The following is a 19,189-nucleotide window of genomic DNA, read 5'->3' on the forward strand; positions in this document are numbered from 1 at the left end:
ATTAAATCTACTAATACTTCTAATACTAATAATAGTGATAATAATACTAAAGAATGATCTTTTATGATAAACAGTTATATAAATATCCTCCTGTACAGTTTGATAAAATTTGCTGGTGCTTCGGCCTTTCCTTCGGGGTTATCATAGTTGGGTTTTGGTTTAAATTTTCATAATAATAATAATAGTAATAATAATAATAATAATAATAATAATAATAATAATAATAATAATAATAATAATAATAATAATACTATTCTGGATAAACACACTGTTTTGCTTAATGTTCTGTTTGATTATTTAATTTTCTTTATGTTAAGCTTTATTCTTCAAACTGAATTATTATATCATTCATTTAGGATTTGTAACACTAATTATCAGTTTTGGAAAAGTGAGCATCGAATTACTTGTATTCTTTCTCCCTTGCAATGAGATATTCATTTGATAAAAAAAAAATCTTTGATTTTTTTTATTCCAAATAGTACAGTATATGATGGTCCATGATTTTGTCCTGTAACTTGAACAACTTGGAAGAAAAATATTCTTATTTATTATACAATAAAATTGGTTCAAAGAAAAATATTCTTATTTATTATACAATAAAATTGGTTCAAAGAAAAATATTCTTATTTATTATACAATAAAATTGGTTCAAAGAAAAATATTCTTATTTATTATACAAGAAAATTGGTTCAAAGAAAAATATTCTTATTTATTATACAAGAAAATTGGTTCAAAGAAAAATATTCTTATTTATTATACAAGAAAATTGGTTCAAAATCCCTAATTATGCTATGTAAGCTAATTCATTATAATATATCTGTGCCATATTCATTGTTATAAACAGGTCAAATTACCAGTCCGCTTCATTTAGAGCATAAATGAGCTTTTAACATGTTATATGTGGAGATGTAAGAAGGATAAATAGGATTCATTTGCTATTTTTCAAAGATGTTTGACAGAAAAGTTTGTTGGCTGTTACATGACGAAAGTATTTACACTTTGGGTTCTCCTTTACGAAAATTTATTTACTTTATTTGTATGTGCTTATTTACTGTGTTGGTTGTTGGATGACCTTAGAAATGTCTTCAGTACGCACTCCTAAGAAAATCAAACTACAATATTGTCTATTAGTTCAGACAGAATTGTCATTTTAGGTATTTCGACATCTGGCATTATTATGGAACCGGGCACTGTTGGGCGTCATTTGTCAACCGGCTGCTGAAAAGAGCAATCGTATCGGCACAATGCCAGCTTAATCTAACAAGGTCACAGATATTGGTAAGCATTGTGTAACTTGATTCAGTATGCAAGTGTTCAAACTGCTTCATTTCATCTTTTATTTCATCATATTAATCATCTCGAAGTTCAGTATTTTGATTTTTTTTATCAAGTTCAAGTCAGATTCAAGATGTAATTTTTCTTATAGTCTTTCAGATATTCCATACATCCTTTCCTTTTAATAGTAGACAATGTTGATATATTCATTAATTAGCTCTTTCTTTAAAATTGAATGCCGTGTGTGTTAGAGAAATCCCAGCCATACCTCCAGAATTTTCGGAATTTCATAATGTTAGAGCCAAAATTCTTTACTTTATATCATAGTATTAATTCTTGGAAATCTAAGGTACTTTCTTCTAAACTTCAGGCTTACACATTATAATTTTCAAATTTTAGTAGTTGTTCTATCTTTAGTAGAAATCATGTAATTCTTTTTCAAAAGGTTGTTTTAGTGTATTATTTTGGATCTCTGATATTGCATAGAAACAGTAATCATAATGGAAAAGCAATAAAGCTAGATAAAGATATGATAGAAATGTAGTCCCATGACTAGTTATAATTATTGTACCTACGTATATGATCCTTGATAGTTATAAAAAAAAAGAAACTTTAACAGATCTCTTGAACCCTCTTAGCACAATGATCTGTCATATAAATTATCCCTTTTTTCAGAAATAGGTATTTTATTTTGGATTATTGCTTCTCGGGTAAATGGATACATTAACCTACAGCATAAATGGGTTTAAAATATTTCAATGAATCATCCGAAAGTTCAAAGCTATCCCCTAACAGGTGGTGATAGCCACAAACTAGATATAAAGAAAAGATTTCTACAGCTCTCCCCAGTAGTGTTATGGCTTCCTTGTGTAACACTCATGAAATGTCTAGAGTTTACACTCACAGTTTTGTTATCTGAGTTGACTCCAATCTTTAGAAATTGCATTCTGAAACCTCTATATAAGCCAGCCATAAGCATGAGCTGATGTCTTCTGTGATGGGTCCTCTTTTGAAGGTGGACACGCTGGCTAGGATTCTGGATCTGGTTTCTCTCTGAAGACAGTTCTCTTTGCTTGCAAGGGCTACAAGGCCGGATAGCCAGCCAGCGGCCTTTGTGGGTTTCAGCTACTACAGCCAGGTTGACCACAGCAGAGGATGGACATGCTCTAGAGAATAGACATTTTGTCCCAGAACAGGGTGTAGAAGAATTTATGTCAGGACCTGATTCGCTGCCAGGACAAGAGGGAATAGGTTTCACAGGTTGACAATCAGCTGTTAGCTGTATGATCTCTAATGGGATTTAGTTTCTCAATTCCTTGACAACTGGATTTGCAGTTTCCATGGGTGTTCTGAGAAATATTACCTACCATCCGAGAGAAATATTACTTACCATTGATCTTCTTCCCTGTGCTATTCCCTTAACCAGTCAGTCTATCTACAATCATAAAAGGACAATGTCAGCAAGTCTTGAAATTTATGCCAAGAAACAAAAACTTGTATTTCAAGGGGCCAGTGGAAGAGGTCAGTCTTTACAACCCAAGGCCCTATCCTTGCCTTTTGTGGCTGGTTATTTGGTATTGGATGTTTCAAAGCTGAATAAGTTTCTATTAGTAAAATATTTTTCCATGGAAACTTCTTTTGGTAGTGCTTAGGAAAGGGATTTTGACGAAGGAAAAAACTTATCATAAATTAACTGACATTGTTAAAACATTTCCGTAATAAGTAAAGATTATCAATGAAATAATATTGTCAGCGAGAAATATACTATCCCGTCGCTACCGGGGAAGTATAGAATAAAAATACAGATACATGAGTATCCCATAATAGGTTAGTAACCTAAAAAGATCCGGGTGCTCCGAACTCTTAAAATAGACCGATATGAAACCAGGACAAAAGGCTATGAACAAAATTTCGGACCGGTATAGTAACCGGGGAAAAACTTATCATAAATTAACTGACATTGTTGAAACAATTCCGTAATAAGTTAAGATTATCAATGAAATAATATTGTCATAGCGAGGAATATACTATCCCGTCACTACCGGGGAGGTATAGAATAAAAAAGGGGTTATAATAACATGCTACCTTATAATAACATGCTACCTGTTAAACAATTCCGTAATTAGATATGATCATTCAATGAAATAATATTGTCATAGTAGGAGATATACTATCCCGTCGTTACTAGGGAAGTATAGGATAAAAATGTTATAATAACATGTTATAATAACATGCTACCTGTTGGCTCCGGGGAGACAACTAGGAGAGACCCGGGGGTTGTAACATGCCTACCGGGGTAGGGGGAGTCGAAAGGGGAGGGAGGAAGGGGTTCAATGACTCCCCGCCAGTCACAAGAACCCAAACGAACACCGACAATAAATAATATAACAACAAATATCCGCTCTTCCGTGATACCCCACGAACAAAATTTCTATGTTATAGTAGAAACTAAACTAATACAGTACATAACGAAACATAACCAATACACAACCAAGCCCCCCCCCCCCCTGGCCCACCGATGGCCAATCAGAGCGGCGGGGGAAAAAGGCTACGACAAGGCATGAGAGTGAATATACTAGACTGAAACCCCAGTGGATGTTCTCGGTACCAACTAGTAAGTCATAAGGTATCCCAGGAAGGGATGGTTTGAGGGGAGGGGAAGGAGGTGGTGGAAAGGCTGAGGTACGAGAGGACTCGATCCGTAATGCCAAACCGCTCACACAGCGTTGAGAGACGAGAGGAATCCCTGAATTGGCGATAATGGGGGAAAGGGGCAACGAGAACTAGCCAATGAGGGGGCAGGAGGCGATCACGTGGACATGAGGGAGGACAGGAGTACCAACCTGACCGATGAAACCACGTAAGTAAAACGGAATGATCATAAACGGAACGAGCAATAAAATAGTGTAAAATAATGTAAAATGATATAACACATTGAACAGGTTTATAAGGCATGCGTAACTTAAAATTAGTAAGAGAGGACGCAAGGGAATGGCAGGGGGATAATAGCGGGCAGCCCTCCAGAGCGGGGAGGAGTCGCGCTGAACAGGGATACCAGCATAACTTCTACCTCGGGTAGATGCCGAACGGTAGGAAAACGAATAAAATAACAACTGGCCTGCGAGAGTCCCACTCAAACTAAGCGATAACTAGACTAGATGGTAATCGCAATAATTTATTAATAAGATCAATATATAATATCAATAATATAATCATATACAGTGAACCCTCGCTACTTCGCGGTTCGACAATCGCGGATTCACCACTTCGCGGGGTTTTCCCATAACCCATATATATATACATATCGCGGATTTTCCGGAAAATTCGAAAATACCGCGAAATCTGAAGACAACCAAATACGATATTTTGTTACCTGTAATTCCATTAATACTGTAATTAGTAATATCTGTTCTTACTGATTGTTCATTGCATTACATATGATATATAATTCAGCACAGAAAGAAATAAAACACGAAAAGAGAATGTGATCATACGATAATTCAGTACTGTATACAGTACGTAGTAAAATTAAATCGAACATGAAACGCAAATCAGATGCAGTCATACCATATTAGAATGGTGTGTACTGTAATGGATGTGCTTCTTTTCCATGAATCTTTTGTATGTATACGTACGTAGTACTGCATCCAATAATATTCTTTGTTGCAAAAATCACATTTCGAATAAGCGTATGAGAGAGAGAGAGAGAGAGAGAGAGAGAGAGAGAGAGAGAGAGAGAGGCGTAAAATAGCGTACGTAAAGCTGTATTATTATTATTGTTATTATTATTATTGTCGTTGTTGTTAATAAAATTATTATTGTTATTATTATTATCATTATTATTATTACTGTACAGTATTATTATCATTATTTATTATTATTACGGTATTTACTTAATCTACGTACGTTCGGTATGCGCGGGGCATCTTCTATGAGTAGGTAACCAACGCATCATAGTACTGTAAGACGGGTTGTGATTGGTTCAAGCGCTGATAGATGACGAATCAGAACTCAAGTTTTGTTATCTAGCCTGTGATTGGTGTTTTGCCCGCATCTCCTACCCGCAGCATCAAAGTTCTCGCGGGGCTGGATCGTCCACTCTCTGTTACCGCGTATCGCTGAGTAGACGTTCTTAAGTGTGTGAATCTGTGCTGTGTGCGACTTTTTTAAGTTGAACTTTTTGTTACTGTAAATCCTACTGTAATGGCTCCCAAGCGTTCTGCTTCTCTTAAGGCTGGTAGTGAGCCTAAGCGCCACCGAAGGATGATGACGATAGCTGAGAAGGTTATGCTTCTCGACATGTTAAAAGATGGTAGAAGTTACGCGGCCGCCGGCCGCCATTTTGGCATCAACGAATCTACTGTTCGCTATATCAAGAAGGACGAGGCGAACATTAGAAAGACGGCTGCAATCACCTTTAGCAGATCAGCGAAGCGAGGCGTTACAACGCGTAATAAAACGATCGTACGCATGGAAGGTGCTTTAGCTGTGTGGATTGCCGACTGCCGGAAGAAGAACATAGCGTTGGATACGAACACCATCCAAACAAAGGCTTTGAGCTTATATGAGAATTTTGCTGCAAAGGAACCTAAAGACGACGACGGCAACCATGCTGAAGATGATGATGATGCAGATGATCCTCAACCAGGGACATCCACTGATTCCCAGCCTCAGAAACGTTTTTCCGCAAGCAAAGGATGGTTCGCGAAGTTTCAGAAACGCTTCGCCCTGAAAAGCGTTTCCCTGCATGGGGAGTCTGCTTCCGCTGACACTGCCGCTGCTGAAACTTACGTGAACCAGACGTTCAAGAATATTATCGCCGAAGGTGGATACAAGCCGGAACAAGTCTTTAATATGGATGAGACTGGCTTGTTTTGGAAGAGAATGCCGTCGCGAACTTTCCTGTTCAAAGAGGAAGCCAAAGCCTCTGGCTTTAAAGCATTCAAGGATCGCGTTACCCTCGTGATGTGTGGCAATGCTGCTGGATTTTTGTTAAAGCCGGGGCTTATTTATAAGTCGAAAAATCCTCGCGCTTTGAAAAATAAAAATAAGAATCTCCTTCCCGTGTACTGGATGCATAATCAAAAAGCATGGATTACGAAGATGCTGACCTCCAACTGGTTCCATCAGTGTTTTATCCCGCAAGTCAGCAAATATCTCTTAGAGAAGGGCTTGCCATTCAAGATCCTTCTCCTTATGGATAACGCTGGTGGACACGCAACTGACCTGTCGCATGAGGGCATTCAGGTTGAGTTCCTGCCACCCAACACCACGTCATTAATTCAACCGATGGACCAGGGGGTTATCAGGGCGTTCAAGGCCCTCTACACGAAGAACACCTTGGCGGACCTCGTTGCGTGTGTGGATGCTGCCCAAGATGACGAGGATGAAGATTTTAACTTGAAGGCGTACTGGCGGCAGTACACCATAGCCACGTGCCTGCAGAATATTCAGAAGGCACTTCAAGAGATGAAACCTGCAACCGTGAATGCGAGCTGGAAGAAGTTGTGGCCCGATATTGTCTACGACGACAAGGGATTTACTCCGTCGGAAATCCAACACTCTGCAATACGGAAATCTGTGCAGTTGGCTGCCATAATTGGAGGTGACGGGTTTGGCGACATGACGACTGAAGACGTCGACGAGTTGTTGGACTGCCATTCCCAGCCCCTAACTGACGCAGACCTCGAAGACCTGACGAAATCGGCAAATGAAGAAGAGAGTGATACCCAGGAAGAGACCCAAGAAAATGTCGAAGAAACGGGCTTAACATTAGAACGGCTTGCCAAGACCTGCAACCATGCGAAGGAGTTGAAAGAAATGTTGCAAGAGTGGGACGAGGATATGGTTCGCTCGATGCAATTCTGCAACAAGATCGATGAAGACATGACTCCCTACAAAATGCTCTTGGATCGAAAAAAGAAGCAGCGGCAACAACTTCCGATCACAATGTTCTTCCAGCCTTGCAAAAAAGAGCCAGTTCCTCCTGCTAGTATGCCTTCGGAAGAAATTGAAGAAGTTTCCCAGGAAGAAGTTGAAGAGGTGTCCCAGGAAAAGACACCTCCGTCTGAAGAGACGTAAAATACTATCATTGGCTGCACAGTAGAACACATCATCAGCTTCATCATCATCATTTCTACTGTGCAGCAAATTCATCGCCATCACCATTCAAGTTTTTCTTCAACTTCTTTCGTGGTGAGTACAGTAACAATCTTTATTTTTTACTTTAATATTCTTACTGTACATTCTAAAACTGTATTTGTGCCTGTTTTATAGTTTAGTACTGTACGTACTGTATGCATTGAGTTAAAGGGAAGGTTTTAAAAGTCTACATGTTGTAACCTATCATATTTTTTTTGTTTAAAATTTACATTTACGTACGTAAAACAATCTCTCTCTCTCTCTCTCTCTCTCTCTCTCTCTCTCTCTCTCTCTCTCTCTCTCTCTCTCTCTCTCTCTCTCTCTCGTAAATTGTTTTCCTGCTTTGCTATGTACAATACTGTATAATTTATATTTGTAAGGTAACATATTTTGTAAATGCTTTTACTGTAAATACTGTATGTACTGTATCATTATTTATCACTATCATCATGCGCGTTAAATGCCTTGTTTGTTCTGAGCGTGGTTGTTTACTGAGCGTACACGCCGTCGTTTCAGGTGGCGTCATAAAGAAAAACATTTCATTTGGAAGTCCTAAGAAAAATACGTAAACTAAAACATTGGTAATAAAAAAATCAACATACAGTACTGTATAATCAATATAATCGATGCAAAAACTAACCTATACATATATGTGTACGGTACACTAAATGAGTTTGTTTCTTCATTATGATCAGAGATGAACGTAAACAAAACATTGGTTGCCATTTTTTATCGTGCTTTTTAAGTGTTTAGGAAACGCATGATATAAAATCGCCTTTAATATTTGTGCCTGTTTTAGTTTAGGGTGCTGTAGTACATGCATTAAGTGTTCTGTACATTAAAGGGTGGTTTGTTAACAGTACTACGTACAAGGGAAGGTTTTAAAAGTCCGAATATACATGTTAAATAAATATGTAAATATGATGTCACTACTTCGCGGATTTTCACCTATCGCGCCCGCATCTGGAACCTATCTACCGCGATAAACGAGGGTTCACTGTAAACACTTAATGCGGTAGCGAAACCAACTACAGTAGACCGTGCCCGAAGGCAGGCTTGCCAACCGAGTTCAAAACTATGATACGTAGTATAACATCAAAACATCAAAATAATATCCAAAGCACAATGATGAGGTGTAATCGGTGAGAAAAACCTCCAAAATAAGGTTCGAAACGAAAAACAACGAGCGAAGGCGGTAGCAAGCCAGCAAGGGAGCCGCAAGCGGTCTGACAAGAGGAAAAATTAAAACCTCGAATAAAATTAAAATTAATGGCAATGCTACCCCCAAAAGCTCAAAACTCATAGATCTGGTACTTAACTTAGATGGGGAGACCAGGGAATCCGCCATCTGCACAAAGACATGAGATATGAACGAAAACACCGAAAAGAAAAATATACAAATGTTCAAGGAATGCTGTGCTATAAAGGAGTGACGTCACTGGCGTGGGTTAGGTTAGTGGTAGTAGTGTTGATCGGCACCTCGCTGTGGCGGGGGTTTTGAAGAGGAGATACAGGTATCTAAATGGTGCGAGACTTCTGGTTGTGAACTATCACGCCCCAGTATTATACCGACACCTTATATAGGTGAGCGAGCTGGGTTCAACCTGGCATTCCTATGCAATTTTTTTCTCTGGTAATATATAGCAGTTATATACCTTAGAAATGGTGCTAAAGGAGCATTTCACTGGGCGGCACAGGAGGAGCCCAGAAATAATGCTTTTGGTAGACTTATCTGATACTTATTTTGACGTGCATCCTTCCAGATTAAAGGAAGTATCTAAAGGTTTGTTTGTCAAGGCAAGGTGTTTCAGTTCAAGTGCTTTTGTTTAAATTTAGCATACCTGAACAGGTCTCCACTAGGGTCATGGCTTTGGCAAACAAGGTTGTTACATGTGTTAAGGATAAAGGTCCTTTGGAATCTGAATAATTGGCTAGTATTAAGGTGAGTGAGAGAAGATTGGTCGAGATCCAAAAAATTGCCTCTGTGCTTACCCATTGAAATTGGTAAAAGCTCTGGTTGTAGCAACACAGGCAAAAATAAAGAAGAAGAATGCATTCAAAATTGTTTGACATGGTTCTTCAAGTTTCTACAATTGACACTTCCTTGGGGGGAGAAGTTAACCGAGGGGTGGAGATCAGTCATTGATCTCTTTCTGCTGAACACTGGTTATCAAACTCCGCTCACTATGGAGACAGTAAGTACCATACAATCTGCTTTTAGAGTGGAAGACTTCATGATATCGGTAGACCTGAAGTACATGTATTTTAAACTACCTGATCATCAATTCTACAGAAAGTATCTGTGCTTCCAGTTCAAAGTCCTGTGCTTTGCTTTGTTCCCCAAGTGTTCACTCTGTTCTCAGCATGTTCTGACTTAAAAGGGATAAAGGGATATGTCCTCTGAGGTATCTCAAAGACAAGCTGATCCTTGTCTTTCTGAGAGACAGTTGCTTCAGGATCAAGAGGATACTTTCCTTTTGTCGCTAGGGTGGTCAATCGGGGAAAATCGAGTCTGGTACCCGAAAAGATGAAATACCTGGGTATGGTTATAAAAATGGCTGTGAGTGTCTATCTAATGATCACATCAGTTGCCTCAGAGCTGGCACTCTTGCACCTGTTCAAATAAATCTTGGCTGGTGGTGGTCATGTCTTCTTGGACATCTTTCTTCAGAGAAACTTATTCTACACAGGAATCTCCACCAGCAGTCGCTTCAGTAGTGTCTGAAGCATCACTGGTCAGCAACCAGGGATATCCCTTCCAGTGGAACAATAGGTAGGGGGCGATCCTTTCTGATGGCTGAAAAATAAAAACCTCAACATGGAAGTTCCACTCAACTCCCCATCCTCAGAAATGCTTCTGTTCTCAGACGTATCCAATTAGGAGTGGGATGCACACCTAAGGAATCAAGTTGCCTCTGGTGTGTGGTCCCCAGATAGAAATCAACCAGTTGGAAAAGCAAGCAACAATCCTAGTACTGCAAGCTTTCCTACAGTTTGATAGTGTTCCAACAGTTTGATAGGACTACATGTCTTTGCGAGTTGACGGAGCAGGTGTACATCAGGGTAGTGGCCAATTCTTAGATCTGTCTAAGAGGCTTATTCCTGGCAAGAGTAATGTTTTAGCAGACACTTTCAGTTACCAGGGGTAGATTTATGTTCGGAATGATTCCTACATCATTGCATGGCAGCATGGTTTCTAGCTTTCTGGGGGAACACTGATTCTTGACTTATTTGTCACATGGCATAACTGGAAACTTCCACTGTTCTGCTCCCTGTTCCAGACCCTTTGTGTAACCTAAATGCCTATGCTCTTCCTCCCTTCTGCCTGAATTGTCAATCAGTCAACAGGTTGTTGGCAATATTGGGTCTCAGGATGACCCTTGTGTCCTCATGTTGAATGGTACTTAGATCTTCTGATGCTTCTTGTCAAGATGGCGAAGGAACTACCCGATGGCCCTCTCTTCTCTTGTCAATTCCACCTTCAGAGGTACCATTACTTAATGAAATACTTTGCACTTCACAGGTGAAGACAGTCCAGCATCTCTATGCAAAAGGCTTTCTGCAAGGCACTGCACAGATGTATGGATAGCTACAAGGGTCCTCTGCAGCTGTATACCTGGGAAAGTGGGCTATTTTCTGCGATTGGTGGTTTAAAAGGGATACTTCTCCAGTCAGAGCTTCTCTGTAATTAGCAGCTGAGACCTCTGTAATTAGCAGTTGATTTTCTCGTCTTCTTTCATGGAGAGAAGCTTCTCTCATGCTCTGCTATGAAAGGCTATTGCTCAGCCTTGTGCCAGATCTTCAAACTGAAGTGCTTATGCCATTCCTCCTCATGGGAACTGTCAATGTACGCGAAGAGCTTCAAGTAGTCTTGCCCACCCAAGCCAGGATTTCAGACCCCTTCCCCTAAGGTTTTGAGATGGGCATTAGAAAGGGATCTGACTCAGAAGACTGTCTTTTTGTTAACCTTTCGCATCAGCAAAGTTATATGGTGAGCTTCATGTGACAAATCATTTTGAGGGATAGAAGTAGAGTACTTTAGTTCCTTAGTTCGTGGCCAAGACCCAGAACCCAATGGTCCACGATACTAAGTTTGAGTCTGTCTCTATCTCTTCTCTGCAAGAGACATCCAGGAAGAATCAGGATGACTAACCTATCCTATGTGCTCTATGGCATAACCTGAAATGAAAGTTTTTATGTTTGTCGTGGTTCCTGTTTTCGGGGTTGGGGGGAATCACTGGTGATTGACTTGTTTGTCATATGGTGAAACAGGAAACTCCCGCTGTTCTGCTCCTTGTTCCAGACCCATTGGACAACCTAAATGCCTATGCTCTTCCTCCCTTCTTCCTGATTCGTCAGTTAGTCAAAAGGTTGTTGGCAATATTAGGTCTCAGGATGACCGTGGTGGCTGCATGGTGAATGGTATATAGATCTGCTGATGCTCCTTGTCAAGGTGCCAAAAGAACTACCCAATGGCCCACTTCTCTTGTCAATTCCACCTTCAGAGGTACCATTACTTAATGGAGTCCTTTGGATTTCACAGGTGGAGACAGTCCAGCATCTCTGTGCAAAAGGCTTTAAGCGAGGCATTACTCAAATGTCTGGATAGCTATGAAGGTCCTCTGCAGCTGACTACCTGGGAAAGTGGGCTATTTTCTGCAATTGGTGTTATAGAAGGGATACTTCTCCAGTCAGAGCCTCTGTAATTAGCAGCTTATTTTCTCCTTGTCTTTCACCGAGAGAAGCTCCTCTCATGCTCTGCTATGAAAGGCTATTGCTCAGCCTTGTGCCAGGTCTTCAAACTGCTGAAGTGCTTAGGCCTTTCCTCCACTTAGGAACTGTCTATGAACATGAAGAGCTTCAAGTAGTTTTGGCCACCCAGGCCAGGATTTCAGACCCCTTACCTTACCAGTGGGATATGATATGTATTCTCACATCCCTTATGCATCCCCTTTATAAGGTTTTGAGATGGGCATTAGACTGGGGTCTGATACTGAAAACTGTCTTTTTGTTGATCATTGGCATCGGCAAAGTTAGATGGTGAGCTTCATGTGACAAGTCATTCTGAGGGATAGGAGGAGGTATCCTCTAATGTAGTTCCTTAGTTCTTGGCCAAGACCCAGAACCCAGTGGTTCATGATAACAAGTTTGACTCCTCCAGCTCTTCTCTGAAAGAGGCATCCAGTAAGAATCAGGATGATTAACCTGTCCTATGTGTTCAATGGCATTACCTGAAAACGACATAGGCTTTTTAGTCCGGAGCACCAGCAGGACCAAGAAAAAGGTATCCAAGAAAAGTTTCATTCTGGCTTCATGAAACCATTAAACATGCCTAGCCTTCGACCAACAAGGGTATTGACGGGCCATCTTTGGCAAGAATTCATGAAGTTCGGTGAATTGTCTCTACTCTATCTTTCAGGATGAATCTGTCATTGGCACAGGTTTTGAAGCCAGGAGTCTGGAAAGGCCAGACAACCTTCAACCCCCGCGTCCTTGTATAGCTTTACCCTTGGTATTGTGGTGGCTGTTCATAAGTTTTGTGAATGCAGCGTACCTCCTTCAAAAGAAAACAACATCTCGTCTAAGATGGTGGTTCTGACATAAGCCTAGAATGAAAGGTAGAGTTCCTGGCTTTCTATTCTTCTTTCTGCCCATCTCTTTTGGGTGCAGCAGTCGTGGCCGTTATAAGCTGGACTGGATGACAGATGCTTCATAATTGAGCAACCTTTATGCAAGAACCTGTGTCACTCATGAGGTAGGACAATTTGAGAGGATGGATAGAATGCATGCAAACCTATTTTTTATAATGCATATACATTTGGACAACATATCCTGTACAATGATATAGCTTTTCCTATGACCCTTTACTATTTACACTTGGTATGGGCCTAAACTACTACCTGTGACATCTCCAAGCTCAGACCATTCAAAGGATGGCAGGAGTCATCACCTTTACACCTATACGGGGCCTTGTGCTGATGTCTGGGGAAAGTTGTACCAGTCAAATTTTGGTTAATAGGGACTCCTTCCCTAATAAAGACGAGTCTCCCATTAACGGACAAATGGTTGGCATTCGTGCAGGAACAAATAACAAAATTTAGAAGTAATTTGCATTTTTCATAACTACTGTATACTGTACAACCCTGCGTCATTTAGTTACATTTTCTATCTCAACCTTCCGGCTAGTATCAGGCTCAAGATCAAAAGTGGGTGTCTAGCTAACTGACAGGTTGACAGATCTTACCCGCTAGTAGCTATAACTACCTTGTTAAAATTTTACCATCTATTCCAGTGGTTGTGAAGTCATGACTTAGGTTTGTCTTTTGAAAAATACAAATCACTTTAAAAAAAACAAAACGTAATTGTTTCAATATTCAGGCATTAGCAGCATTTTCTCCTTTCTTCCCAACTCCAAACGGGATAATGGTAGCCATTACTGCACTGCATCACTAGGGTCTTTTCTGTGTTCTTTCATCCCAAACTGCACTTTCTTGACATCCTTGTACTTCACTTCCATTCCTGATTTCTTACTTTCCTCTTGCTGTCCAACCTCTCCCAAATTTGTCTTCATAGTGTATCTGCTGGGTTTTCTCCCCTAGATGACTTGGGTGCTGAAGGGATATTTACAAGCCTCAGCTTTGGGCCATAGTGTCGAGTCTAAATTCATAATTGTTTCGTAACCGAAATACAAACCACGTTATTTACATAGGGTTTCCTTTCAGCATAGCTGAAATGACGAGCCATAAAGTTTTAACGAGGGTTTAACTACCCCCGCACTAGTTGGGGGGGGTAGGGGAGTAGTAGCTAGCTACCCCTTCCCCCTCCACACGCCGGTGAACTGCTTCACTTCACTTTTGGCTCGGACGATGACAGTTGCTCTGTCCCGTCCTCGCATATTGACAGCCTTAATTTGTTTGCTTTTTCTTCTAGTGTGTGTTTGTTTGAAGTTGGCCTCTACCTTTGTTTTCCATCATGCGGAAATGCCCTGGACTTCCCGATCGCCCCTGCAGAACCTTTATGTCGGCGATCGAGACAGACCCTCACTCCCTTTTCCCGCAGTGTCGAGGTCAACGGTGTAGTAGTGATAATCTGTGTATTGAATGTCGGGAGTGGCCTACCTCCCAGTGGGAGAGGTTTGCGCGGCGGCGTAAGAAGAGTTCTAAGAGAAACCGTTCTTCCCACCAGGGGAAGGAAGGCTCCAAGGACTCTTCTTCCGTGGCCCGAACCTCCTCCGAAGCTACGTTCGTTCGGTCTCTCGTGAGAGGACGCCGAACGATAGCGTAGGCCCTTCTTGTTCCCAAACTCGGTGTGTGGGAGAGGGCGTTGCCTCCCATAGCGAGGCAGTTCCCCTCCTCCACTGGGGGAGGATTTTTTTGATTTTGTGGACTATGATCAGACAGTGTCTAATAATGATCTTTTTCAGCTTTGAACTTCCTTGGGGCTTAAGGGCTCGCCCTCCAAGGAAGCCCTGTTTGATCTGATCCAGTTAGGGGCAGCTGTCCAACAATCGCCGGTAATACCAGAGGTAGATCCTTTGGCTATTGACGACGTTGTTGTGACAGAGGCGTCTGACGGGTCGGGCCAAACCCCTATTGATACTGTTGTTGTTGCTGCTGAAGGCCCAGGGTCCTCCTCCGAACATCCTTCGAGGGGGAAGCTGGGTCCTACGGTCTCTCCTGCGAGTGTTGCTCCCCCTCGGGAGAGTGCACTGACAGAGACTCCTCTTCGGAGGACCGACGATGCTGATTCCCTACCACGTGGTCACCTTCGCCGTAAGGCTCGCCCTCCACTTCGTCGCCGAGGCCTTCCTTCTCCTTATAAGGGAGCCAGGAGGCGTCTACTCTTCGGGTCATCTTCGTCGTCCCCTGCGGAGGATTCTTCTCGTCGGGAGCAGACCGTTACAGCAGCTCCTCTGGACCTCTCTGCTGATCGGTCGCGATCGCCTGTGCCTGCCAGATCTCCCTTGCATCTGCAAGCTCCGGTCCCTTCGGGGCAGAAGGACCTCCCCCACGATGTGGGTGAGGCCCTTCCGCGTCAGGTTATACCTGTGCGCCCGTCTGAAGCGCGCAAGCGCCACCGCTCTCCTGATCGCCAGTGCTCTCCTGCCCGTCAGCGCTCTCCTGCTCGCCAGCGCTCTCCTGCTGTAGAGTCTCCTGACTCTTCTCGTCAGTGCTCTCTTTTTCGCCAGCGATCTCCTGTTCGCCAGCGCTCTCCTGCTCGCCAGCGCTCTCCTGCTCGTCAGCGCTCACCTGCTCGCCAGCGCTCTCCTGCTAGTCGGCACCCTGCTCGCAAGCGCTCTACGGCAGATGAGTCGTCAGACTCTTCTTGCCAGCACCTCCTGATCATCAGCGCTCTCCTGAGCGTCAGCGCTCTCCTGTTCATCAGCGCTCTCCTGATCGCCGACGCGCCCCTATTCGCCAGTGCTATCCTACTCATCGGCGCTCTCCTGCTCACCAGCTTTCGCCTGCTCACCAGTGCTAACCTGCACAGTGATCGCCTACGCACCCGCGCACTTCAGCCCCTACTGCGCGCCCTGCGCGTCAACAGTCTCCTGAGCGCTGCCCAGTTCCTGCTACGCGGCCAGCACGCCCACTATCTTTGGATCTAGGCGCTGGCAAGGACATTGTTCCTTTGCCTCGTCACCATTCCCCTACGCGACGGTCACCGCCTGCTTTCCAGTCTCCAGCGCACACTAAAGTGCATACTCTCCCGCGCCCCCACGAACCAATTCCTGAGCCCGCCCACGAGACGTCACCATCAAGACCTTCAGCATTCACCAATGCGCCATCGCGCCCACGCTTTTGATCGCCATAGGGCTCTGACCCGTTCTCGCGCTAACTTTCCGATATGCGGACGGCCTCCTATGCGTTCCATGTGTCATCGATCGCCAACGCGCCGTCGCTCGCCGGCTCGCCAGCTCGACATCACTCGCCAATGTGCCTGACATCGCCTAGGCCACATCGTTCGCCTACGCTTCATCACTCTCCTGATCGCCAGCGATCACCCACGCGCTCCCGTTCGCCTGTGCTTTCTTGCACACCCTCGCCTGCTCGCTTACGCGCCCGTTCGCCTACACGCCCTCATGAGGCCGCGCCCTTGTCTCCACGCTCCAACGGTCGCCCGCGTGCGACCCCACGGTCGCGCGAATCAGCGATCCTTCCGTCGCGCGACCGCCAGCGCGAACCAGCTATCCGCCCATCGCGCGAGCAACACCACGAACTCCAGCGCGATTTCCGCGGGGTTTTGCAGCACGCCCAACCTTGCGAGGCACCAGGCCCGCATACTTTCAGGTCATCCTTGCGATCTCCTTCACGGAAGCGTCAAGCACGCGTCCAGGAACAAAACGAGTCTTCAGAGAGGTCCGGACAACTTTCTTCTTCCACCGTTTCTTTTCAGACAGGTCCTGTAGTATCCACTCCGAAGGATCAACCGATCCCCTTTCCTCCAGGGGGAGTCCCTGACGCTGCGTCAGTCAGCCGTCAGCCTTGATTCGGTTCCCTGATTAAAGCGGTGGTACAGGCTATGAAGCCAGCTCTCGCTGATCTGGGACTGAAACCAAAGGCTCCCTCGCCCCCGCTGAAGAGAAAGAGAGGAGTGGACTTCGCGGTGACTTCTCCCCGGGTTAAGCTGGCTCCCAAGAGGTCCGTCGGGAAGGCCCCTTCCCCTTCGCAGACGTTTTCTCCTTCTCCTGTGAACGAACCTTTTCCGTCCTCGGGAGAGTCCAGCAAGGTGAGACACTCTCCCACAGCACCAATGGGAGAAACCCCACCTCAAGGAGGAGGAACGTCCCGCGTAGGAAGTACCTTCCAGACCACTTAGCTGGAGTCCTGTATCCCTCCTAGGAGGGAACCCAAGGACTCCAAGACGTTACCTAAGTCATCTTCAAGGTTTCGTCCAGAGTCAGCCTTTCCCCGGGAGAACGTCCTCGTTTCTCCCCATGAAGAGCCAATGGGGACAGGAGATTTAGCTGCCAGCCCTCAAGGAGGAGAGCAACGAGAATCGGAACATGCCTTCTGGCAGGTCCTTGGACTAATGAGGCAACTCAATAGTTTCAAGGATCCCGAGACCGCCCCTCGCGAAGGCAAGGATACGGTCCTGGACCAAGTTTATGGCACTCAGAAGACCCCCAAGACCAGTGCAGCCCTGCCCTGGTCCCAAGGGATGAAGAGTGCCAGGGACAAGGTCGAGGGCCAGATCTACGATCTTGCCTCCTCGAGCCGTTCTACTGCCGGGAACAAGCTCCTCCCACCTCCTCGTGTACAGCAGAGGAGGTACTTTGAGATCACGGAGGAGCCTTGTTTAACTCTTCCCCTGCACCACTCCGTGGAAGAGCTCACCAGGGGTCTCTCTGTGGAGAAACTCAATGCCCGGCAGGTGACATTCACCGCGGTAGAGGTCCTAAGTCAGGAGAAGGTCGCGAAGTGTGCCATGCAGGCCACTTTGTGGCTGGATGTCTGGCTAGGATCTTTGGGCATCCTATTGCGCTCTGAGGACTTGTCCAAGGAGAGCAATAGGAAGGCCCTGGAGACCTTCCTCCTCTCGGGAACTCGATCTATCGAGTTTCTAGCTCACCAAGTCACTAACCTGTGGGCCAACTTGGTCCTCAAGTGCCGTGACACGGTGACCGAGAGATTTCACCCGAAGGTCCCCGCGATGGATGTCAGCAAGCTCAGATACTCCTCCATCCTTGGAGGAAGCCTGTTCGAGCCCAAGGATGTAGAATGGACTGCTGAGAGGTGGAGGAAAACGAGTCGAGATTCGCTCCTCCAGAAGGCCCTGACATCCCGGCCCTACAAGCCTCCAGCTCCTCAACAACAGCAGCAGCCTCGCAATACACCGAAGCAGGCTCCGGCAGCTAAGACTAAGATGTCTAAACCGCAGCCCTTTCCTGTCAAAGACAAGAGGGGCACAAAGTCCTCCAGGGGAGGCAAAAATCCTAGAAGGAGCAGCCGAGGCCGCAAGCGCTAGGATTGGCAATCCCCCTACGTGTCCACCTGTGGGGGGATGCCTTCAAAGTTGCGTGCTCAGGTGGCAGCAACTCGGGGCCGATTCCTGGACGACCTCTGTGGTCGGACAAGGATATCGCGTCCCGTTCATTTCATCTCTACCTCCCCTGAGAGCGAATCCAGTGTCGTTGAGCTCCTATGCCACGGGATCGGTAAAGGGGCTAGCCCTTCGGGCAGAAGTCGAGACCATGCTCAAGAAGGATGCTCTCCAGGAGGTCGTGGATGGCTCCCCAGGCTTCTTCAGTCGACTCTTTCTTGTAAAGAAGGCGTCTGGAGGCTGGAGACCCGTCATCGACCTCTCAGCTCTGAACAAGTTTGTCAAGCAAACTTCGTTCAGCATGGAGACAGCAGACAGGGTCAGACTTGCAGTGAGACCGCAAGACTTCATGTGCACACTCGATCTGAAGGGCGCGTACTTCCAGATCCCAATCCATCCGTCTTCCAGGAAGTACCTACGTTTCAGCCTAGACAACAAGATCTACCAGTTCAAGGTGCTGTGTTTCGGGTGTTCACCAGTGTTTTCACACTGATATCTTCATGGACGCACAGGAACGGCATTCGTCTCCTTCGTTATCTGGACGACTGGCTGATCCTGGCAGACTCGGAGTCGACCCTTCTTCGACACCAAGACAGGCTTCTGGGAATTTGTCAAGATCTAGGGATCTTGGTAAATCTCGAGAAGTCCTCTCTGCTCCCGACACAACGACTGGTATATCTAGGCATGTTTTTAGACACCGATCTCCACAAAGCCTTTCCATCAGACAACA

General features: G+C 44.6%; 1 long non-coding RNA gene across 1 annotated transcript in view; it reads left to right on the top strand.

Annotated features, from left to right (window-relative positions):
- The first annotated feature begins 1,144 nt into the window (after positions 1-1,144).
- Positions 1,145-19,189, top strand: part of LOC137625847 (uncharacterized) — a 33,658-nt gene continuing 15,613 nt past the window's right edge. Inside the window, exon 1 of the long non-coding RNA XR_011040923.1 lies at positions 1,145-1,278. This is a non-coding gene — a long non-coding RNA (uncharacterized lncRNA). The remainder of the gene's footprint in view (positions 1,279-19,189) is intronic.

Source organism: Palaemon carinicauda, chromosome 33, assembly GCF_036898095.1.
Source record: "Palaemon carinicauda isolate YSFRI2023 chromosome 33, ASM3689809v2, whole genome shotgun sequence".
In the NCBI taxonomy this organism is placed as follows: Eukaryota; Metazoa; Arthropoda; class Malacostraca; order Decapoda; family Palaemonidae; genus Palaemon; species Palaemon carinicauda.